Below are 25,931 nucleotides of genomic sequence, written 5' to 3' on the forward strand. Positions count from 1 at the left end.
ATCGTAACCGGTTGTTACGTAACCAGCACGATTGACTAGACAAAAAGACACGTTCCTGCAGAACCGGTAGAACGTTCACGGATTTTATTAATGTTACCGATCTCTAATCTATTTATCTTTACGATGTGACCCAGAGATTTCAAACGGAGTTCACATAGTTGCCCTTTCGAACATTTGTCACGATCATTCTAGTCATTGATCTGTCACGTTCACCGTTGTCAGCACTAAATTGATTAGGCTAATCATTTTATAGGCACATATACCATGGATTAGCTGAGAAATTACGGAATTAAACATTTATTTATTCGCTAATCCTGACAAGCCGAACGAAAATTGGTAGATCAAATGTCAGACGGTAAAAACGTATAGAGAAATTAATATGAATAGACCACTAAGAAAATAAATTAATGCCTTGGAACGTGTACAGTAACGAAAATAAATTTACGAACATTTCCAGTTTTTCAGAGAATTAAAATAGGTTGAACATAACAGTTTGTCACACTTGTTGATCGCTTAAAAAGCACTCGGAGAAAACTAGCATAGCGTACAGTTCCGGAATGCATAAGAATCAGGATTATACCGATTGCTTTGACACGCTAACTGTAAATTGTAACGTGATGTTATCTAAATACTCGCCAAAGATGCAAGGAAGCAATAAATATGAATCCTGAAAATAAATAATACTATATGCTCTCAACACATGGTAGAATAAAATTCTCTGAATACTGAAAAGTGTCCTCATTTCAATTTCAACCCGTTTTCTATAAGACACAGTGTCGTTTAAACTGTTATTACGACACTTATATGTACTACAGCGCATTCAAACATCTTTTTACGCATGGTTGCTCCGCAAACCTGCAACGACTTATGAATATTTATCTTGTTGGTAGTTCCTTAACACATGCATCGACTACTGAACCGGTAATCGTAAAAATTCCACGAACTCCATTAGCGAATAACTTATTTGATGTGGAATCAAATGCGAAAAGCTGAAATTTATTATTTAACTCCTGCGACTCGTGAGTCTTGACAGAATGAGCCCGGATAAATCGAGATCTGGGAGACAAAATTGAAAAAGGAAGTCTAGTAACATTTATGGTTGGCCAACGGTTGGTTGGATTTGTGACAATTTGCCACCGAATATCCAATGTTAGGCTTATAATTATTAGTCGGGTTAAGGCCCAACAAAATGCCAACCATAAATGCTAGTAGGGTACTTATTTCTGCTAATATAACATTATAAAATATCGGCACAGATTGCACAACGCCATTATCTCCTTTTTATCTAACTAATGGGCGAGCAATCAGCATGCCAATTCGCACAGATACTACGGAAGTACCTTCACTTTATCGCAACGTACTCTCAACGGATCGGCAGGTCTCGGAACTAAACTAGAAATTATATCGAATGTAAAATTCGCACGTATACCAGTCGGGGAAGAAAGGCCGATGCATATGAATTCGTAGAGCGGATTCCCTTTATTAGAGTCACGTAACCTTCTTGTTCTGACAGCGTAACCGTATAACGCTCGAAACGCTGTCAATATTAACACCGTTTCCCCATCGACGTGTTGTAACTTGAAACGGGGATGCATTTTTATTCTGTCAATACACCCGGAAAGGAAAATATCGTTGCACAATCTGACGTGAACAGGCCGGTAGAGAAGTGAACTGCAGAACCGGTGGCAGGATTGCGTCTGTTTTACAGGTGGTAGTGAGCAGGTACGCAAATTTTTTATTGGCACAGCTTGCAAAATAAGCGTTGACGATTAAAGGTGTCGTTCGGTAGGCTGACTTTTTGGAGCGAAAACTTCTTTAGGCGCACCGCGTACACTACTGCTGGGCACTGAATCAGTCTGATCCGTCACGCTTTGAGGTGAAACGTTATTCGGGTAGACAAGGGAGAGCCGAAAATAATAAAACTTAAAATATAGAAATATGAAAATATTAAAATATGAGAATATTAAAATATAGAAAAATTTTTTTTTAAATATAAAAATATGAACATATATTATTAGAATATGAAAATATTAAAATATATATGAATATGAACATATAGGAACATGAAGATATAGAAAAATTAAAATATAGAAATATTAACATATAGGAACATGAAAATATAGAAATATGAACATATAGAAATATGAAAATATATAAAAATTAAAATATAGAAATATGAACATGAAAATATAGAAATATTATTTTGAAAAGTTAGAACAATTGGTCTGCTATGTAGCGTAAAAAATTTTTTTAAAAATGCGTGCCGAGTTTAACCTAGCGAGCGAGAAACAGACGTGTGCGGTCTTATGCGCACAGCATTGTTTTTATATCGTAAATGAAATACAGTTATCGATGCAGAAAAATCGTGTAAATTGGGTTCATTATCGGATAGTCTGCACGTCGAACTTCTCCGACTTCTTAATCATACTGTCAGTTAGAAATTCATTAACGAACGAGTGGTTCGAGCGTGAAGAATTCGCGCGAAATAAGTAAACGGTGAATCTGAATGAAGAAAAACATCGGGAATCGGGTAACGATCGTAGCTCGCGGTACTTCGTAGTATAGTAACCTTTTGAAATCGTACAGTTCGGCTTCGTCATCGTGGCGAGATCCGAGGTTGCGCGAGCTCTGTGCCGTAGTAAGTCAAATCAGATCTAAAAGGCTACGCCGAGAGCTGGGCGAATTCTAAACAAACGCGTATCAATCACGCGCGGCAGATTTCTATGAGACTTTTTGCATGCAGGTTTCGTTCTCCTTTTGTTACGCTCAAACACCACGGCACGTTTCCGCGCACGTGTACAAGAAACTCGTCAAGGATAACAGCTACGGAATCATAACCACTAGCGAATCATGTCGGTAAAGAAGAAACTGTTGTTTCGAGGATAGCAACTCGATTTTATCCGCGTATGTATTCGGAATTGTTCTGAATGAATACGCGGGTTTCTAGTTTTCCAAAGAAATTTTTTTTTACGTACAAAAATATACAGTGTCCTAAAAATGTAGTAACTTCTTCATTTGCGAAAATGTTTTCCGCTGCTTCGTTGAGGTGTAAATATTAAATAAAAAGCAGAGGTGGGCATTATTTGGCGAAACAAATATTTCAAATACTATTTAACATTTTAGATTATACTTAGATTAAAGAAAATAGTATTTTAAATAAGATATACAATTTTGAAAATAAAATATTTCCATTTTAACAAGCTGAATCTCGAAATAAAATATTTCTATTTCAACAATTTGATCCACAAAATAAAATATTTCTAGTTTAACAACCAAAAACACGAAATAAAACATTTTACTTTTTACATCGTTATAATACTCTGAAAAACCGCATAAACATACAGTTTATCTTATCGTTAAGAAACGATGTACACTCATAAATGTATTTAATTCGAACCATTACTTTCAGCAATATTTAAAATTAAAATTGAAAATAAAAACAAAAAATACAAATATTTTCAATATTCTTATATTTCTCTATACTATATATTACATTATATTATATATCTCTATACTATTTTACATACAAATAGAATATTTTATTTTCAAAGTTGTACACATACTTCAAAAAATAAATAGGATTATTTACTATTTACTATTTAAAATACTATTTTCCCCAGCTCTGATAAAAAGAATAAAATGAATATCTTATATAAATGAACAACGGCAGGAAGGGGGAGGAACACGGTCCAAGATTGTTTGAAATAGTTTGCAAGTAAATAAAAAGAATAAAACGAGTATTATAGTATCTCTTACATAGATGAACGACGGCAGATTAATGTCTCGTGTAAGATGATTAACGGAAAAATTGAGTGGAGAGGGGAGTGGGGAGGAGGTACGGTCCAAGATGCATGTTTGAAATGTATAGCGGTCGAAGAATAATGGCGGACACAAGCAACAAAGGGCCAAGAGAGGAACGAACGTACGAATTACGAGCCGGGTCAATTATCCAGCCTGCACGACCGTTAATCCAATTTACGAAATGGCCGGTCACGAGTGTACCACACGCGGCGCGTGCGACGAAAAGGAGTGTGTGCCGCGCGTTTAATCGTGGGTGGAGGAGGCCGAACGCGTTTAATGCATGTACTCGAGAAACGAGAGGGCGTACAAAGTTGCAAAACGCCCCGAGCCAATCATCGGGTCCTGTGTACGTCGCGTGCAAAAAAAATATCCTGCACCGGAGTCCTGCTCTTTCACCCGGAAGAAAATAAAACGAAAGAAGAAATATCGTGGTATCCTGTCAGAACACGGCACGAGAGGTCATGCGGTGTTGCTTTCGGAAGATAAATAAAACATTAATCCTCCGAAATCATCATCATGGTACTTACAGTCTCGCGAATGTCTCCATACGCTTTAACACTGGGTTTGCGGGCCGCTAAACACGTGGCTGTAGTGGATTATTTTATATAAATAACAAGAATATGTTTAGTCAGTCTTTTAGCGGCTTTTAAATTGTTGTAATTATACGACGAGTTGAAATGACTTGCTCCTGATTTGTTCTCTTAGAAATATTAAAATTATAAATATGTTTCTCGGAGAAATTTTTTTAGCAAGCTTCTCTATTGAAGTACATATTTAAACAAAGGTCCAAAAATGGTGATATTTTAAAAATATGAAAACGACGACTGCATTGAAATTCGCCATTTCGGTTCTTTCTTGTACGTGTCATTGGAAGCTGTAATTAAACAGTTATTTAAATCCAATCTGACCCGAGCTGACTCTAATCGAACCCAAGTCTGACCTAATCTAACCTAAATTGAAACCTAATTTTAACTCTAGACTCAAAACTGGTATTGTTGGAATCCACTCGACGGGTATTGTTAGAATCGACGGATGCGATCAGAAATCATTAATTAAGCGAATAGACTGCGGATTTTTATATGAAATAATAATTGTATGCATTAATTGGAAGACGCAGGAGCTACAGACATTCAGGTTTTGTTTAATAATTTAAGTTTAATAATATTTTCGTGATAAATGCATGAAATTCGCAGTCTAATTTATTGATTTGCTTCTACAAAATCGGTCTTTCCTGATAAATGATAATGAGCAGGATATTTCCTTCAACACTGTCGCGATTTTTTGCTTCGAATGTTTACCGACACAGACTCGCTACAGCAAACATTAATTTCGCTCGGCACGTTATCGACGATAAGCGTTTAAGCAAGGAAGGATACTGGATCCAGAGATTTTTAATTTCATGGGGAATAGCCGAGGGCGTAATCTCACCTACCGTTTTATCTGTCCCGTATACATGTATTTGAGCAACCATGAAAGATTAGATAAGGAATATGATACCGCGTTGTCGAGATTTATATCGATACTACTGAAACTATATTTACACCATTTCGACCGAGATCGCTCTATGAAAATATGTATAAAACACAGTGAAGGGTTACTCCGATTTTTAACGAGCTAGAAAAAGGAAATTCAAACCGTTCACTTTATCCCGATCGAAATTTCTTCGTCTTCACAACGGGAGATTAAAAATTTTGAAACAACTAAGATTAAATATATCGTAACAGAATTTCATGTCGGAATCCATTCAGGCATAGTTCTATTTGCGATCATAAATTATTTCTTGGAAAATGTTCGACGCGATTCGCAAAGGAATTCATTGTAATATAAATACGACTTACGTTTTCAGAATTGACCCAGTCGGAAGTCCGCAGTTTCGTACTCCAAATTCACAGTAAACCGCATTCTCACCAAAACTGAACGTAGATATACACTTTTTTCAAAACTATTCTCGACACGTGAATGACAGCCGTAATACACAGTATGCGAGATATAACGACGACACTTCCGAAGAAAACTCGAAAAATCGACAAAATAAATATAAATTAATGTTGAAGCAAGTTTGAGACGACGGTGATATTGATTTCTCTCGAGAAAGAATTACGAAACACTCGATTAGATCTTTCAGTGTCACTCGAAAGTGATGGAGCACGAGATCATCGCCGCGGCGCAACTTCTCCGACAAGAGACGGACGATGACTGAGGATTTAATTATTTCGTATTTCAGAGATCCCCCACTCGCCGGATTACGACTGCGCAGTGACCGTGTCTCTTAGTTTCTTCCAGCAGCAACGTGCATTCACTAAACGGCTTCGATATCTCCGCAACCTTCGATTATATTCGCGATTTTCCTTACATTCACTTCGAAAATTTGCATTGCAACACATATGCCTCGATACGCGCTGAGATTTTCCGTACGGTAGACCGTAAATTATCCGAACCTCGATTATCCGAACCAGCGAATATTTGCACGTGGAATAGTCTAGATATTAGTTACTATCCCGAAAAAGTAACGTTCAACATTAAGGTAACTCAACATTTAAATAAATAATTAAATATAGTACTCTGTTAGAACAACATTCTCTTTCTCTAGAATATTTTCTCTGGCTCGAGTTTTTAAATTTACTTTCCGATAGAGTGGCGCACTTCATTTCAACGAGTCACAAACATGCAACTTTGCATGCATGCTTCACAATCACGTCATCATGACTTGAACGATGTTCATTAAAGAATTCCTCGAATTTTCGAAAACTGCTAACCGCTTATTAGTGTTCTGACAATTACACTGCAAACTCATGCTGGAACATTGAGAAACGCTATTTAATTACCAGATTACATTCTGTCAGAAGAAAATTTTCTTCCTTTTCCGGTTGTCATAGAATTACTACTGAAAATAAGAAATTGCATGAGCACCTACGATTTATATGGAACAAAACAATTCATTAACAACGAGATTCTAGATATTGGGACACGCTACGACATCGAGCAAATTCGAGCGGTGTTCATTAAAGAATTCCTCGAATTTTCGAAAACTGCTAACCGTTTATTAGTGTTCTGACAATAATACTGCAAACTCACACTGGAACATTGAAACGCTATTTATTGAAAGAGGGAAAATACAAGTTCTTAACAGATTACATTCTGTCAGAAGAAAACTTTCATAGAATTGCTACTGAAAATAAGAAATTGCACGGTCACCTACAATTTATATGGAACAAAGCAATTCATTAACAATAAGATTCTAGATACATATTGGGACACGTTATACATATTAAGAATTATTGAAGCGACCCCACAGTGCGCCGGTCGACGTGACATCGAGCAAATTGCTCGGGAAACGAAAAGAAACGGCGAGGAAAGAAGGAAAAATGTCGGGTCAACGTTTCATAACGTGCGAACATTCGCTGGGTCGGATAGAACAACCGGTGCACCCATGTTGGGACATAAAGTGAAAAGTCCGGCTTGCGTTTCGTGCATGCATTTACACGTAATGCACGTGTTACACAGAAACTAGACACGCCGCAGAACAGATAGGGGTTGCCAAAGATCGTGCAAAACGATCTACGAGGAGCGGAGTCGCACGATCGGCACCCGGACAATGTAATCGAGACGATAAACTCGATAACTTGTCATGAAAGTTTCGAGATCGATCCGTGATGCCGGTGAATGAATTAATTACAAGTAATTGCAAGCTACGTTCACGTAACGACCTGGCCGGCTGCGACGATCTTATCGGTGAAGTACGATCGATTCCTGATTGATCCATGGATTTCTGACTACTTGTCCGACTTCAACCCCTTGTTTCGTTTCATTCTTTTTATTCTGAATGCTGAAGGGCGTGGCAAATGCGGACAGATTTATTTCAACCAGTTGCTAAGTAGACAGTACATAGGCAGGATTTTTCTTTGTTGCAATTTATAGAGATCCTCGATTATTTCTAATTGCATGAGCACATCCTTTTTTATTGTGAGATAAATTAATTTCATGATAGTATGTATCATTTTTTTAATTTAAAGAGAAATAAATTCTTCATGATACAAAGGAATCTTATTTTAATATTATAATGTATTTTATCATTGCATTTATTATACATATACTTATTTTCTTTATTGTATTATATGTAGTATTATAAATACAGTATTCTATTTTATTATAACATGTACAATGTAGACAATGCCAAATGGAATTTCTTTGACAGTTTCCTCGCTTCTCAAACTAAAGTCCTTCCGATACACCCCCGTCCAATTAACAAACGTAACATTTCCCACCCTTAACCATTCATGAAAAACGTGGTACAAATTCTGTATCCGGTAAAGTAAAGTTTAAGCCTTATTTTATTTATTGTATGATAGTATTATACATATACAGTATTTTAGTTTATTATTTTTAAAAATGGATACGATTGCAAATACTTGTTGAAATCCTCGTAATTATAGAAAACTGCGAAAGCATGAATTACAGTTACTTGATTCGTAACATTGATTCTGAACGTCTCGTGAAATGACAGAGCCGACACCGTTACATGTTTCGCTAACTCGCGCAAGAAATTAAAAACCAGTTATTTCCGCTGTTTCAATAATTCCGTACGCAAATTAGGCCACCCAGTATGTAAAACAGTAAGAAAGCCAGGTTAACGAAGGTTCGCGTACTGTTTCGACAGTTAGAACTTCTACAGTGTAATATCGTTAATCGTAACGGTTAAAAATAATTAAATCGCATAGCCGATCGAGCAGGCAGAACGCGATCGAGTCTATGAGTTCGATAAACCGTAATTAATGCGCGCGAATTGACTTCCGAGTGCGGAATCGAACGAACGAATCAAGAATGGACTGAATGTGGGTCGTCGAAATCTTTTTATTACTTTTTAGAACGTCGCGCCGCAACTGTTGCGTATACCGCATGCGCGGTGATCGGTCACGTGCTGCTCAGTTAATATAAACGTAATTATGCGAGCGGTGTATTGTCCAGTTTACTTTTGGGTCGTATGAACCGGAAGTCATAACCGACGCACGATCACGGAATTTCAACGAGTCGACCCGGTTCGTTCGGGTCACGTTCTAATCAAATTTTGAAACACTATAGTTTTGTTTTTTATTATGCTTGTCCGAAAGCTCCATCGCTTTTTGTAATTTTATTTATGTTTGCGACTCGTGGTTGTTTTAATATTGGTGCAGTATACTTGATCATTATTTTATGTTATAATTATGCTGCGAATCTTTATGCATTTATGCTTATGACAGTATTAAAAAAATTACGACAATATTCAAAAAAATGTTAAAATACGAAGTTCGATATTGTTTAGTACAGTTTGTATTTATTTTTGATCTACAAAAAAAAAGACCGTCATCATTGAAATTGGAATTTTATCTGATCCCGCTTTCTCAAAACTTGTCTACAAAAATTGCAAACTGATTTGATGCATTTATAACAAAAATGAGTAGGTGTCATTTAAAACAGTTAAATTAGTAAATTTATTATAAAATTTTAAATTGAGGGAAAATTTTAAATTAGAGTATAAATTAGTATATTTATTATAGAATTTAAGAGAAAGATTTAATATTAGAGTATAAACTAGTAAAATTAGTAAATTTATTATAAAATTGAAGGGAATTAGAAGAATTTAAACGTACTCTTGTATAATTGTGAAAAATAAATTTTCATTTCGCTACAGTTTGTAGCAATTCTGCTAAAAAAATGTTATCTTAGGTAAAGATCCACTGTCTATTCCTTATAACGTGTCTGCGAAGAAAAATGTTCTGTGTCAATTACAGAATGCACGTAAAATTTTCATGTGCGGAAAATAATGTAACCAGGGTCGCCGGACGAGGGGGAAAGCTACCCTCTCTAATATGCTTGTGGAAGCGGCGCGGCGCGGCGGCGTTGCGATAAAATATATTCCCTTGGTAATAATTAGACACGACAAGGTTCGGAGGAAGCGACGTTCCTCAGGCACAATTGAGAGTGAGAAACGCGTGACATGACGCGGGTGAAAAAGAGAGGACTCGGATGAGAAATTGCGTACAGTGTGTACCGCGAAACAGGTACCGTTATTTGCATCGTGTCGGAAACGGTTTCACATTCCGCCACGATTGTATTTCATCGTCAGTTCATATTCGAATATTAAATTCTGATAATTAGTCCTGATACATACTAGTCGCCGGTGAAAACACAATGCGAGGACATCGGTATGTATTTCGCTTAACAACATGCTATTTTCATTGTCCCCCCAGCTAAGCTTCGGGAGGCCGCGCGCAGGTTGGTATGCAGTTTTCGTTACACGCGACGCTCGTTAAGCAAAACGCATGTCCCGATGCTCGCGACAACAATTAACGACGAGAAACACGCGACAACCCATCATGCTGGAAAAGAGAGACGGCGTAGGAAAATTGTAGACGAGCCATGACGGAGAGGAACGAGGTGAAAATGCTATCTGTCGTCATCACTCTGCGTACGAATTCCGCGCGATTACGCGTTCGAACACTTTGGTACCTACGTGTCAATACGCTTCACAGAGAGGGCGCAATCCCGAAAACCTGGCAGAAACTTGAATTATGAAAATTCAAGAATTCATGATTATTCATCAGTAAATTGTGGTTAAGAATCTGCTTCTGTGAAACAATTTGAACATTATTGAAACATTACAAACTTCTATATGTATATACAATTTCAAAAAAATATTAAGACAAATTCAACTACCTAATACATATGTGTATTAAGACCTTCAGCCCATAAATAACGCTAAAATAATTTTTGCCGACTTTTCCAGTCAAATGCCCCACTGTGAACCTCCAGGAATATTTTGAAAACATAATTAATTTTGTATCTGTATTCATATCTTGTGGCTATTTAGATATAAGTACTACATATTTATACAGAATAGTCTATCTAAGTCTACTCAGTTGTGTTTACATTTTGCGTTTGTTTTGCTTCTAGCCAGAGTTGGGCAAAAATTTTATGTAAATAAAAATTGCGAATATATAAAGTGGGGTTTTTCCAAGCGAGTTTTAAATCTACTTTAATCGAAATTTTTATTTAAATAAAATTTTCGCCCAATTCTGCTTCTAGCAAGTCACTCGGTTTGTGTTTGCGTTGGTATCAAAATTCATAAAGATCGTGTAGTTTTTGAAGTGAAAACTTCTTTAGGCGCACAGTATTCACAATTGCCGGGCAGTGAATGAATCCGGTCCATCACGCTCCGAGGTGAAACGCTATTCTGGTAAACTCCCCGAGTGCCGAGATGAAGTCTTCGTTTCCTTGATGTAGATAGGACTTTATCATCTATTAATAAATTAATCTTGCATGTGTGTGTGTGTGTGTGATTTGAAGCGGTATTGATGTTCGACCGCAAAGAAATGAAAATCGAGCACTGCGTTCTAATGGGTTAAGCGGCGCAGGGGAAACAAAATGAGACACGCGCTAGGCGGCTAGAACGAAAAAGAGTAACGGACCCATTGGTGCAATAGTAGAACAAGTATCTCGCGGTATGCTCGTAGACTACGCCGGTGAAAAGAGGTTATTAGATGCAGAACGTCGTGTCGTAATAAATGCCCGACGCATAAATACGGCGGGCAGCGACGCACAGTCACGTCGCGGAGGTCGTTTCCATGTCGTCTAAATTCCTGCGGCACGAGGAGGAATGCTCGAGCATTCGACGGTTGCACTTGAATCAGGAAATTGTCGTTCCGAAAGCGTGGAATTCCGCCTACGAGGGAACAAGGAACGTTGCACTGTCATGTGGCTCACACGCGAAACTATTCCCGGGAAAATGAATTGTATCTTCCAACACGATGTCCCGTTAACGACAACGTCTTTGTATCGATAGAGCGCAATGTTCTTGCGTGACACGTGCGCCATAGGCATCTCATATAGAACATAGAAACAGTAATAAACTCGATGATTTCTGTTATTCAATCGTTTCGGTCCCATTCGTTCTAGAAAACCTGAAACATTCTAGAGACAGAGAAGAGATTACAATAAATTTTTTATCGTGAAATCGTTTCGATTCTATCCGTTCTAGCAGAGTGGTTCCAGACAAGCTCAAACATTCTAAGCGCACGCAGAGGTACCTTGGGGATATCGTGGGCTTCAACTATCATTTCAAGTGCAGAATTTTATGGCACAGGGAATGTACTTTCTGATAACCTTGAAATATGATAAGATAAAGTGCAGTCGCACAGCTGGTCAGCAGGTTTTGACACCTCCGTCTGTTCCCTGTGGGTGCATTACTGGATTATCATTTTCCGCGTTATCGAGCTATTCCGCGAATTTTTTACGCATAAGTAAACTACACGAACAATCGGACATCTAATCGTGCGAGATGCTCGAGTCCATTACGTGGATGGAACGTACACGTTTTGTAATCTGTTTGAGGAAGTAAGAATGCTGTCAACTGACTTTTCCAGCCGGATGCGGTCTCAGGAATTTATACTATTCACTGTGTCATAAATTTTCTGTAGACTTTCAATTCTATTCTATTCTATTTTAAGGAGAAAGAGTATAAAAATGCAACGGATATATTGTCTCTTTGTGATTGTTGCAATTTTATCAGATTATGGATGAATTAAAGTATTTCACAGGTTGGCTGCAACTAAAAACTGCGTTCCGCGTAGACAATTATTTGTTCCTCAAATTGTATTCACAATAAATACAGTATTCACACAAGGTGTAACAAACTAGACTGGGGAGTTTTGTGCAAAATAAAAAATGTTCGCATTGATTGCAGGACACAGGAGCCAAATAAAAATGGTATTCTTCTTTTAGTTATCCTATCAAGCTGAAACTAATCCATTGACGTCCTCGAATATTTTTAACACAAATGCATAAAATCCGCACAGTTTAGTAATAACGCATTGAAGAAGCAATCAGAGATTACCGCGGAAGAAATTCGTCAACTCTATTCGTGTACCAATGGGAATCCTGTATACTGAATTACGCATGCGACTCCCGCGCAACGCATACACGTAATTCTCAAGTTCGGAATCTCTCTATGATAATTACAGCATTACGTACGTAACACGTAACACGGTATCACGCTGCTGTAAAAAAGTAAAAGAAGCGTGAGAAGTTCGATTTTCGGTTTGCGAAACGGAAGACAATGCTGCATTGTCGAGCGCGCTGTTTCTCTCGCGTGCGGAACGTGATCGCGGTGGAACCGTTTTGGAACGCGTAAAAAATTCTTGTCACTATTCCGGCCGAATGTGCGATGTTTTGAGAAACGTTACGGTCGGACAACAATGGGACACGAGCGTTGCGTAACGCGACGGAGAACGGGTTATTTCGCCCTATTCCTCGAGATTCGTGACAATAGCACGTTGCGCCGACACCAGGTCACAGACGATGTCCTGTCTCATGAGCGCATGTACAATGACGAACCGACGAGGAATTCCTCGAGGAGTAAATAGGCTTCCTGGCTCGCGAATCTCACGAGGTCTTCTGTTAACGAACACACGCTCCGCCCCCTTAGCCGAATATCCTCGCAACGAGACGATGTACACGGTGTGCGTGAAATTACCAAGCTCATTTTTTGATCAACCATTTGCACCCGACACTATTTTCACAATGGGACGATCAAGCTAATTAGAAAATCATATTTTACATACATAATTATATTTTAGATTTTTCTATTCTCACTTATATAAAATTGAAACTACTGAAACAGCACTTGAGGTTTTAGCAATTTATTCAGCACAAACATATACTTAGTAATGTGGAAATTGTTTGCAAAAGCACATTTCATTTTAAAAAATTGAACGGTTCCTTCATTTTCTCAAGAAGAATGCAAACATACAATTTACATACACTATTGTATTGTCTACAAGGAACAATTTGTATTCTTTTCAAGTCTTTCCATGGAGTCAGCGTTCGTGAGGAAAACCCAAGTCACTGATTTCACGAATACCCTGTATACACGCCTGGTTTGTTTCGCAATGTTATGTGCAACTCATTCTTACATTCTGAATCGTATGCCCTGGCTTTTCATGATTTTTGTAAGAAGTTGGGAAGTTTGCATAATACACGCCTCTTTATGAAATGTTTACGACACTCTGCAGTAATAAGAACGTACGTACTGACTTATCTAAACTTTATTTTTAAATATGTAGCAATATTTGATGGTACACAATTAATACACGAGTCCCAGGAACTATGAAGGCAATCTAAAATATTGAAGACAATCTAATCTAAATTATTCCAAATATAATTTCAGTGATTCCAATATATTCCTTTATATGCATTGTCATAAGAGGAAAGAGCTAAATAAAAATTTATTTGAAATGTTAATAATTTTAAAAATTTGTTATAAAGCCCAGTAATTATAAAGCCAATCTAAAATATTGGTCACTCCATCATTTGGTGTTACACGGTATTACATTGAAATCAATTTGAAAAATAATTTCAGTAATTTTCATACATTTCTCATAAAAATATATTTGAAAAATGTTAATAGTTCAAAAATAATGAAATGTTAATAGTTGTGAAAGGTTAATAATCTGGACAGGAAGTCCACCTAACTTCAAATCGTCCAGCCGGGTCGTTCATATCTGTTCTCGGTTGCAATTGCGCATTTGACCTCTTCCACCCACGCGTGCCTTTAGCTCTGGAAAACTATTTCCCCGGAGAAAGAGGTTTCAATCATGCTCTCTGTCGCTGATCAGCCGTAATTGAGTAATCATCGTCGCGCTTGCTTGTCTCCTACACTCTCACCCACGTGTGTATACATACACATGTAGAGCGACGTGTAACAAAGGGAGTTTCGAAAGCCTCGAGAGGTCGTAATTGCAACGGAGCGTTAATTGTACGCGACCGTGATTGCACCTGGCGATTGGTCGCCTTTGTCGGTGTGACACGGGGGCATAATAATGGTATCGTAATGCTCGAGAACGATTAGTGGGTGGGGACGAATTGAAGTTTTCGCCGCTCCGTGGAACCGAAGCGGAACCAGAGCGGAACCAAGCTAAGACCGAACACTGTGGACCTCCACGATTTACAGTGCTCGTGTCCTTCCAGTTCCTAGACTCGAATTATACCTTGACGATCGTAAAAGAAGTCCCACCGCGAAAAACCTCAGCTTTCGCCGTCCGATTTTCTACACCGATTTTTCTCGACGGTTTCTACGGAATTTTCTGATTATTATTAGAATGCGGATGTTACCTCTAGCATGATTTCTGTGGCTAGACTCTAGAAAATACACACAGCGATTGATATCAACAATTTATACAATTCCAGGCAGTAATGAAAAACTTGTAAATACACAATTTACATTGTGCAATACAATTTATATTTATTTGTATGTATTATTAGATCGTTCAGAAAGTCGTTTCGTTTTCTCAAGGGAAAATGAACGGCAATGTTTTACCATTTAGAATAAGTTTTATGACCTTTTGTTCTACAGGATGTTTCAGCTGAAGGAGGCCACATAAATATCTCTTTTATTTTTAATGGCACAAAAAATATTTATGGGAATATCATAGGAGAATAGGAGGAATATCATAGAAGAACAATTTCTTTCTTCCGGTTATTTTTTCATAAAACGTGTTGAACCGCATAAAACATGTTCAAAAGAACGAAAAAAATGGGAATCCGATTATACTAATTTTTCTTTCGTGCACAACATTTTTACTCTTGCGGTAATAAAAGAGCAAAAAGTTTATTTTATATTTTGAAATAAAATGCTTGAAAAGTTAGAAAGTTCTAATAGAACAACCTAATAGATGCTCAGAGATAAGAATTAATTACGTATATTATAAAATGAATTACATGTGGCATACATATACGTAATTTCGCATAAAATGGCAAGGATTTTCGTTCCTCCTTTGGTTTCAGTTTCGTTCCGGCATAAAAAAAACTTTCGAAACACGTTTCACTCTATCCCGCGCATTATTGCTTGATATTAATCATTGTGCAAATCCTTCTTACATCCGCCGTATATTAATATACAATAAATCATCCTCTCGCCATTACGGAACATCGTTTCGCGTTCCACCGGCTCATTAACAATTCAATCAGGAAGAACGGAAGTTTTTCCAGCGGTTTGCAACGTCGTTAAATTTACCGATATTCCTCAGGCGTCCCTTCCTCGTGATTTTTCACCTTTCTCCAACACCTGAACCGCTTCCACGCTCCCGCATCCTTGTAAATCGAACCGCGAGGACGCGACCGGAGAGCAAGATCAAGAGGAAGAGAGAGAGAGAGGGAGAGCCTCCAGGCAGCCTTGAATCACCTGTACTCACCTGAAATCAGAAAACACAAGGCGCTTGAGTGCATTCGGTCGTGCAAGGTACCTTGTCCTTTCAATAGAGAAGACTAGAAGGCCGTAAATTTACCTCGTTCACCTTGCGCGGATAAGATATGTGCCGAGCGTCGTGAGAAGACACGCGTGAGTAGAAAGAGTCTCGTAAACTACAATGTTCGTATATCCGCTCGGCATCCATGGCACTAAACTATGATCGTGAGTCTCGGCTTTCCGAAATTTGCATTACCGAGGACGCGGGGGATGTTCGTCGAGAATTAACGGCGCCGAGGGGAGCTTAATTATTTCTAGTTACGTTATGGCAGCGATCTCCGACGCGACCGTACGTTCCCCCGCCGCAACACCGAAATGCAAATTTTCCAAAGTGACCCGCCATGCTACGTGTTTTTGCCTGCGTTTAGGCATGTAGCCGGTGTGTATACATGACTCATGCGATCCCCGTGTCTTTTCTTTCACTGCCTATGCAAATGTAATGAGCCACAGCCGGCCCGTGGCTTTCTCTATTAGCAGGTACCTCGAGGTGTATCCTCGTAATTCTGTTCATCAACGTTTTTACCAGCCTCAATCTGAGGACTACAAAACGAGCGACAGCTTGCACTGGTCCCTCCTCAGGCTAAATTATTGGCCTAATCTTTACAGGGCCGAACTGGACCACTACAGACAAGCTTTTGAAACAACAGCTTTATAAACTACATTTTGATATATATTTTCCACTGCAGCTGTTCTTGAATTACCTTGAATGACCTTGATGATAGGTCATTGCGTTCTTCTTGAAAGTTTACATCAAAAAATATAAATTAAAAAGTACTGTTCGTAAGATCTTGGAAAGTATGACCTTGAGATGACCTTCACCCACACAGACTTATGTTCCCCTCCTAACACGATAACTTCATTTATTGGACTCTGTGCTACAATAACGTGTATGTTATTACTAGACTGCGTAATAATAAAAATTTGCTGCGCCTGTTGCAAAAGATGGGAGCCTGATACGTATTTAATTATTTCTTGAATAATTTTAACACGTTCAAAAATAGTCTATGTTTACTTTCGAATCATTTTTATTTTTCTCGTGTTTTAAACTGCACCAACCCATTTTTTATCATAAATGCATAAAATCCGCAGTCTACTAGCTCCTCTTTATGCAAATTCTGAATTTGATCGGTTGAGCTATTCGCGCGAGACTGTTTTTCACAGTGAGAAGACGTAAGGTGAGGACTCGTAGCGGTATCAGTGTCAAAGACACTGGTTAAAAGTCTCCGGTATCGGCGTTACATCGGCGTTTCAACCGATGACGTTCACTCCGGCTTGCAGCGTGCATCCAACGTGAGAGAAGAAGTGCATTCACCTCGGCCGTTTGCATCGTTTACAGCCGCTGCAACCTTCCCCAGGTTTTCTAGCCTTCTGTCGAAGCGGCTCTATCTCGACCACCGTGGTCCACACTTATGCACTTACGCGTTAATGCCGTAACGACCGAGTCGGCTGCTGCAGTTGCAGTTGCAGTTGCACCGACAGGCCGAGGGCAAGGCAGCAGACTTCTCCGAGGGCAGGCTACCAACACCGGCATCAGATTTATTTCACTTCTACCTTCCGTTCTACGTGCAACCATCTACCTACATCTTTGGTCTTATCTTCTTCTAAAGTGACCTTCCTTATTTGTATTCTATCGATCATGGTAATTCATTTTTCCAGGGGTACTATCAAAAGAAATGCCACGCCACTCTTTAACCCTTATACGTTCCTCGGGATGAACATTTATTCATTTTCTTTTTTCGGATACTGCGAAATACATTATTCAGTGAAAACTTCTTTAGGCGCAATGAATGAGTCTGGTCCGTCACGCCACGAGGTGAAACGCTCTTCAAGTAAACTCTTTTATTTGTCTTTTTATTGCAATTTCCTAAAAATTTCTTTTGTTCATAATTTAGTTCTAACTCTTTGAAACAAGGTCAAGTCATTTGTTTAAAATTTCTTTGGGCGTGTATATATTATAAAACAAAGGGTTCTTTCTAATTTTCATTTGATTACAGTTCTCTAAAAAATTTTCTTTCACTCATCATTTAGTTCTAACTCCTTAAAAAAAGGTCAAGTCATTTGCTTAAAATTTCTGAAACGCATTGTGAAACAAAGGTTTTCTTTTTATTTTTAATTTTATTGCAGTGTTCTAAAAATTTCTTTCACTCATCATTTAGTTCTACCTCCTTAAAAAAAGGTCAAGTCATTTGTTTAAAATTTCTTTGAGTGTACACACATTATAAAACAAAGGGTCAAAAATGCGGAGATAGACAGATTTCTGTTATTTTTATAAACTACTGTAAAATAGTCAGTTTTAGTGGTCCGTGAACTCAGTATTAATAACAGCCACTGTATTTGAAACGCTCGGAGCTGGTGCACGGTCAAGACTAGAAGCGTCTCGGTTTTCGAGCTCGTCGGAGGTGATTTTTGAGAGCGCGTTTACTCCCGATCCAAGAGCGTTCTGGAGCAGAAAGGATCGAGTAGCCGGTAGAGTGTAAGTACGGGGGCCAGGTAAGCGATCGGAAGAAGGCCTTCACGGCCGTACGCCCACTGTAAATTTTACTACGTCATCTCCGGGAACGACCTCGTCCCACAACCGGCACTAAATCCTTTTACGATCCGGCCAGCAGCCAGCCGGCCAACTCTCGGAAGGTACTTCGTTCCCCGATGTCGTCGACTCGCTTTTTCATTCCGTTCTTCTTGTAGTCACGCTCGAGGAAGTGTAAACAAGACATCGAAGCCTCGAACTGCGACCGAGCATGCTGTACAGCGCACAGTGGGGTCAGACTCCGAAAAACCTGGCAGAATTCACACAGATCTACAAAACGTATTTTCTAAATGTTCAATATAGGCCCACATCAAAAAGTTGTAAAATGCAACTTTTAGTATTTACTCTACAATATTCCGATCAATTGCAATTTTTGAAAAAATTTCTTTTCAAGCGTCCTGTAGTAAACTAATTCCTCTAGCTTCCCAAAAAGGTTCAAATCGTATTGTAGTACAATATTAAAAAAGTTATTGTCTTTTTTAGAGCGTCCGAATATTAAATTCAAGTCACTGTAAGCTCGCGACACGCTACTCGCGAAATCAGCTGGAAGGAGGAAGTAAGCAAAATTGAAATTTGCAGGTACACTCTCCTCGGAGATTAAAAGGAAATGACTAGGAGTATATTTAGACCGTTCCGCGTGAGAGGCGTGCAAACCGAAATAAATGGTAAATTGTGTTCGATGAGGAAGCGTTGTGTAATCGACAGTCGAGGACGGATAATTGCGCGGGAAGGCAGCGGCTATTACTTCACAGCATTTACATATGGGAAACGTATTACCAGCAACTAACTAACTTAGTGGCGAGTCATTAGAACCGCTATAGGTGTCGAAAGATCACCATCGAAAGCAATATTACGCTCGATTAGAGTTCGAGCGTTTCTTTAATTACAACGGGTTATTAATGAACATTTAGGTGTCGGGAGACGTGGTTGGACATTGACAAATCATTACCGCAAAACGCTCGAAATTGGATTAATCGATGGTGTAAGAGGCGCAGCCGCATAATTTGTCACGGGTTCCGGTAACTACAACACACCGGTTCCGTTCCTTCGCCAACAAGCGCGTACGATTTTATCCGTACGAGGATATCGCTCTCGGGACATTGTAATTTGCTGGAACTTGCTTGGAAAACTGCCTCGGCGTGTCTCTGAAAAAGGACGCTCGAGTTTAATTAGCGAGGTTCCAGCCACGAGCCCAGCCGTCCTTCGCGTTTCCTGGTTCTGAGCAGCCGAGCATCGCGTATAAAATTACCTGCAGGACGTTCTTCCCTTGATATCGACGCGGAGATGCGAGAATTCGGCGAAAAACATGTTGCGAAGAACTTCACAGACCTTTGCAGTTGTTCCTAGTTCTCTAATGCACGAGCAAAGATCACATTTCGCATGATAAAATCAGTTACCCCCCCACCCCTCTTTTGCCAGTTAGTCTTGTGACACTGTAACAGGGGCGGAGCGCGTCACGTGACCGTACAGCGTCGTAGAAGGGGAAGGCAGAGTGGGAAGACTGTGATGAAGACAGCGGATATTTATGCATTTATGAAGAAATTGTTTAGGAGAAATATTAAACAGTAAAGGATTAGAGAAATATATTTAAGAATATCGTAATGTTGTTTTTAACGTAACAAAGTCATTATAAGGGATGAAATGAATTTTTACTTCATTCCTGCTTCCCAGAATCAATGTAGAACATTTTTATTTTTCATACAGATCCGCAGTCTAATAATAAGTTAATGGAAGAAAAACATTTCTATAAATTCCGGTCTTTCGCAATTAAAGCAATTTTTGTTTCCTTCTTTCACGTTAAAATTATTGTTCAGGGAAATAAAAAACTTCGTTGTCGGCGTATAAAGTTGATTAGACGAGATTCTGTGTGTTATGTAGTGGACTGTGTTGGCGACTCGAGGTCTTCCGATTTTACGTAACGAGAGGAACTAATTGTGTGCGAGGAATGTATATTTCCTTGAATGTCAATGTGCACACGCTGGTTTAGCAGTGGCCGGGTTCTAGCGGGCTTCGTTTCTCCGTTGGACGCGAGAGAAATCGCTACACTTCGGCGAACAACGGTGAAAGCGCTTAATTAGCAGCACGGGTCGCAAAACAAAATTCGCCACTAGTCCTAGAAAGCGAAAGATGACACGCTTTATTTTCACGGAACGCTAGGCTAATTTCCTTCCGGCCTCGGTTGTTTTGCATGGACCGTGATTAGTAGCTCTGAACAAATCTGGTTTCCCTCCGTACTTTCTACGCGAACATCGAAGTTCATCTCGCGGTTTATGCATCGCCTGCATCGGACAGTGCAATTAGATCGTGGATCCTCATGCAGCTACGGCAATGATAAATTTGTACATTTTCAGATGACGTTCGACGAAGTAATAATCATCCGTAATTAATTTCGAATGCACGAACGTAATGAAAATTACTTCGTTCATTTAACAGGGTCATTTCACTTTCAGTTTGCTGTTCTCAATTGCAGTAGTAGCGGTTTTTTTAAACGAATTAATGGATTCGGTGGAATTGTAGTCCACATAAGAGCATAACCAAGTGCATCGGTATAGGCTGGCCAAGTATGTTTCCCTACCGCTGTGTTAAATCATATTTTCGCGTGAAAATATTCCCGTGCAGAGAGACGGCACGGAGTATTACACCTGTCACGCACTATATCCCGCGCTCATAGTCTCTTTACGATTCCTCAAAACAGTAATTTCATACGTAACAGTATTCCAGAGGCTGCCATCAACTTGCCATTTAAAGCCACCTACTTACTTGTTGTCAATCGATTCAGTGGAACGGAAGTTCTGTACTGTTTTCCACGATCGTCCTTTCGAAAACCGATCGAACCTTTCCGGTGCGGCGCCATAATCTCATTTGATCCGTTAAAATGTTCGATATCGGTGATTACGATCACTACACTGCGGATCTTCATGCATTTATGAAGAAATAGGTTGGGTAAAATATGAAACAGTAAAAGACGAGAAGAATTTAAGAATATTGTAATGTTGTTGTTAATGTAACAACAAAGAATACAAAACATTTTTATTTTGCATAAAGATCCGCAGTGTAATGATCAGACAAGGGCTTCGAATTTTGCAAAAATTTTATAAGTATTGTATTACTCTCCTGCCAAATCTCCTGTGCAATAAATCGCTGAAATCAATTCCGCGTGGTTGAAAGTTGAAAGTAAAATATGACGTCATTTAATTATGAATATGAATATGATTGCATAGAAAGTTTTAGGAATTGGCATGAGGGTTAAATTAACACGTGCTAATGATATTTACATGGACCTCCGATCTAAACGAAGTGAACTATTTTCACGAACTGGTATCTCCACGAAACTAGCCTACTTACGGGTAGGATAATATGCACTTCCTTTGGTAACTCGACCTAGAAGACGAGACATACACCATCCTTCATCCGTGTATGCCACTTCCGCCCCTTTGTAAGAGAAAAGACTCCCGCTAGCTTTTTAGACATCCACCGTTCCACGGGATTCTCTTTGAAGACTGAAATATCTGTACAGAAGCACGTGGATTCGTAATTTTTAATGCCGTATCATTTTTAATATCGATATCATTCGATTCGAGCGGAAGTTCTGAACTGCAAGTTGCGATTATTGCTCGTAAACTCTCCTGATTTCTAGATATTATGGGAAATCAGGAATCGTATCGTATAATTGACGTGCTGGTCGAATTATGCATCTCGAACGTGGCAATTCTCAGAACCCTGAAGCACCAATGCATTACCCAGCCACATGTATGTAGCATTGCATTTCTTATGCACTTGTGTTTTATTCTGATTTCGTACTCGAGTGATCGAAGCGATCTTTATTGTTAATAATACGCACAGCTGCACTGTACCTTCGGTAACTAGAAATTTTTGCCTTTTTCTTACGTTATCCTGTAGATTTGCCAAAATGAAAAAATTCCAAAAATCCATGGTTTAATCCTAGGAAATCAGTGGTTTAAAAGTTACGAGTGTTTAAACTTGAGCGATTTTCGGCGTTTTCGGAACGCCGTATCTGTGGAAATCGCTCAAGTTTAAACACCCATAACTTTTGAACCACAAGTCTCTTAGGATTGAAACTTGGTTTCTTGGCATATTCTCGCCAAAATCTACAGGATTACATAAAAAAAGGTAAACATTTGTATTTGTAGCACAAATATGTAGCGCAAACACATTGTATTTGTAAGCACGAATACGTATACAATTTATACGAATTTCTTGAGAGTTGGAACACTTATGAACACCAGTTTGTGTTCAGTATGCACGTTCGATATACATATTGTATTGCAACGTTATTCCACTTCTGCTCTGTTTCTCGATGATTGCACGGTCTTCCGTGAAGCACTGCAACGATCATGAAATTGCGGCTTAAGTAACACCGATAGATCTCTCGATCCCGATCGAGCGTCGTAGAGTGCATCGAGACGCGACGGTGGGAAACATCTCCGCCTCCGAAACAACTAGCAGATGTTGGGAACACAAGATCTTTATAGATATTGAAATCGATTTGGTGTTGGATCTAGATGCTAGAGGTAACTCTGGTACGCTCGTGATTGTCGAGGAAGGATCGAACGCTGGGAATCCAGATTTCAGAGACGGTGGATCATGACATCTGAAATTGCTGTATAGTGATCCCTTTTAATACATTCAAACGACTGCGGATTTTATACATTTATGATAAAAATGAGTTGGTGTAATTTAACATAGCAAAACCATTAGACGAATTTCAAGTCACTGTTCTCAATCTGATTAATTAAACGTTTTAAGAAAAACATTGAATTTTTCTTCAGTCCAGTTTGTTGCAATTCAGACAGAAAGATTTTATTTTGCATGAAGATCCGCAATCACTGTCTCTGATCTCCATCATTGACTGCGCAGTTACTCCATCTACGAATAATTACGCAATCATAAAAAGTGTTGTTTCAAATTGTAATTAACCCGTTGCAGTCGGAGATATTTTAACTTGAAAATTGAACATTTCTTCCGACCTAGAATAGTTCCATTTATGCGGTACATTTCATTTCAGTTAAAGCCGTAAAACGTCATATAACTCAATTCGTTGCCATAAAAAAACAGAAATTCTACGAACATTGGTCTCTAAATTGCCTGAAAAATCACAATAGATCATAGAACAAAATGTCATATGTCGACTGCGGATGTTTACGCAATTTTCAGTTTTTTTCTAGACGAATTTTAAGAAAGTGGAGTAAAATACAATGTTATTTCCAGTGATATCCTTTGCAGATCTCGACAAAATAAAAATTGTACTAACTTCTGTCGAATATTATATTTCACCCTTTTTTTGAATATTTTCAGAAGCCATAAATGCATAACGATCCGCAGTCTAGTCATAAGACTTATTGAACTTATTCTAAATAGTAAAAGAACTGAAAACAGTTTCCCTTGAGAAAACGAAATGAATTTGCGACCGACTTAACATTTTCAATTGAAATGGTAAATTATCATAATAAATCCACAATTCATAGAATTTATAGGGGCAACAGTCTAATAGATCAGCGAGGTTGTCAGTAGCATATTAAGCGCGGTCATTCGCCCCGGGATCGGAAACTCATAAATCGCTGGCAGCGCTTTCCAAAGCGTGTTGCCGTCGGTAACAATGTTTTAAAATAAATAGGATCAAATCAAGAGGGTTACAACGCGTGTCGACCGTCCGGAACACAATAAGTTGAGCAAACACGAAGTGCGGCGGCTTGATCCAACATAATGCTTGGCATGCGTTAATCCCCTGGAGCGTGCGGGTAATTGTGCACAAGGTAACAATTTCGTTTTATGCATATTAATTTCGTGCAACAGGCGGCGGCGTGCTCTCGGAACCAGCCGGACACGTTCAACAAGAAAGAGAAAGAGAGACTAGGATCTATGATCGCGCGCGAACAAACCGGCCTCCCCTGCATTCCGCGTCGTTTAATTTTCAGCAGAGACGCGAGACATAAATCCTGTTAAGTAATCCGCTTTTCGCTCCTGCGTATGTTAATTTTCATTTCGCGAACGGAAATATGCCCGTCGATAAAGTTCTCGGCGAACGGTGACGCAATGTGGATTTATCAGCGATCCGGATAAAACCGCCGGGGGATTTATCGATTATTTCATTAACGGCAACGAGTCCACTTTCTAATGACTCTTAACGAGAGTCTGGCCACGGTTAATGGGTTTATCGAGGATCTATGGGGAGTTGAATGCACGCGCGGGTAAATAACCTGGACCAACGCTGCTGTTCGTAGATCACCGGGGATCGATGTAAGAACTGTGCTCGTTTCCTTTTCTTTCTATTCTTGCTTGCGTTTCGCGCGCGACCGACATGTTTATGTCGTCCAGACTATCATATCTAACCTGCCCATTCGACGTATTTGCCACGAAAACGAGCGCGTGAAATACGGGACAGATAATGAATAACTAAATATTTGTTTCGCAGACTTTTTATCGGAGCCTGCGATGGAAATTTAAAGAATACGCTTCGCAAAGACCCCCACGACAATTTTTATTTATATCGTGTGCAAAACAATGCTTTTAGGTTGTGGGATAATCTCCCAAAATTTCCAGTCGCTGGCCCCTCGATTGATGGTGCCCCACGAGGGTAAACATTTTAATGTTTCCATTAAATATTTCGTGGAGTGTTTAAAGTTTTGTTTGTAACAAAACGAAACGGCGCAACTGCTTCTCCAACATCCAACAACGCCCAACGTATTTTTCCTAAAAAAACGTTGAAACTGCGTTGGACAGGAAATCTAAAGAATAAAAAATACGTTTCGCAAAGGTCTAGCAGGATAAACGTGATCTAGCCGCCCGCCCCCACGACAATTTTTATTGATATTGTGTGCAAAACAATGCTTTTAGGTTCAAAGATAATTCCCCAACATTTTATGTCGCTAGGCCCTCATTAAAATTTTTAAATTGAGTTCCTAGCTGTGAATAAATATAAACTCAACGTTAATGTTTGTAAACAGTTTAAAAAATTGTATTCTTAGCTGTGAATAAATAACTGAATGTTAATTTCTGTACGTTTCCATTAAATATTTAGAGGGGTGTCCAAAGTTTTGTTTGGAAAAATCTGGATTGCCATTGAACGGTAACAAAACGAAACGGCGCAGCTTCTTCTCCAACACCCAGTATGCAACGCCCAACGCGTTTTTCCTACAAAACGCGGAAACAGCGCCGGACAGGAATCTCGTAAAGAGGGGATTCCTAGAAGGCTCGTATTTCATACATGGGAACCATCTTCGATAATTTACACGTACGACAGTGCGAGGTGGTTTAGCTCACACGGGTCGCCGTGGAAAATTTACTTGCTCGCGTACGAGAGCTCGG

General features: G+C 39.0%; 1 protein-coding gene across 6 annotated transcripts in view; it reads right to left on the reverse strand.

Annotated features, from left to right (window-relative positions):
* The window catches only part of Smash (smallish), a 172,304-nt gene that overhangs the window by 68,871 nt on the left and 77,502 nt on the right, over positions 1-25,931 (reverse strand). Inside the window, exon 2 of one of the 6 annotated variants that reach the window (XM_076423908.1) lies at positions 15,848-16,025. The exons of 4 other annotated variants lie outside the window; for them this stretch is intronic. The gene's annotated coding sequence lies outside the window, so the exon portion shown is untranslated. Of the gene's footprint in view, positions 1-5,639; positions 9,194-15,847; positions 16,026-25,931 lie in introns of those variants that run through there. One more of the 6 variants, XM_076423907.1, reaches the window with a different exon arrangement.

This window comes from Lasioglossum baleicum, chromosome 5, assembly GCF_051020765.1.
Source record: "Lasioglossum baleicum chromosome 5, iyLasBale1, whole genome shotgun sequence".
In the NCBI taxonomy this organism is placed as follows: Eukaryota; Metazoa; Arthropoda; class Insecta; order Hymenoptera; family Halictidae; genus Lasioglossum; species Lasioglossum baleicum.